Source organism: Cyphomyrmex costatus, unplaced genomic scaffold (assembly GCF_001594065.2).
Source record: "Cyphomyrmex costatus isolate MS0001 unplaced genomic scaffold, Ccosl1.0 scaffold620, whole genome shotgun sequence".
Classification (NCBI taxonomy): Eukaryota; Metazoa; Arthropoda; class Insecta; order Hymenoptera; family Formicidae; genus Cyphomyrmex; species Cyphomyrmex costatus.
In genome coordinates, this window is record NW_017280179.1 from 40,980 (window position 1) to 41,495 (window position 516).

Genomic DNA, 516 nt, shown 5'->3' on the forward strand with positions numbered 1-516 from the left:
CTCTCTTCCGCTGTAATTCATTCTTTTTCGTTATTACAACTTTTTGACTTCCTCTCTCACCTTTCACTCGTACCTTCACCATCATCGGCCCACCGGACCTCCACCCGTCCCTCCCTCTCCTCTCCACCAACCACCCCCACCACCCCTCTCTTTCGCCATTACAATTATTAGAAATTGTTTATTGACGTCTTGTATAGCGTCCATCTTGAACTCGCATAGCTCGCACAGGAAACCGGTCCGAATTCATAAGCGCTTCATGCGTATTATGCGCGCATTGAAAAAACGGAACAATTTCAAAGTGTTGTGCATCAGTATTGCAGTCCACGTGCTTCATGCGCGACTCGGAACGCACCCTACGTCTAGCTTTCGCTGTCTCTCTCACAACACCGCACCGCACATAATATATTACTATGAAAAGCAACTGTTTTACATTTATTTAATAATTTTATTTTATAGTATATGCGATTGCGTTTGACGAATAAAGAATAAATATGTAAAATTGACGCGTTAATATTA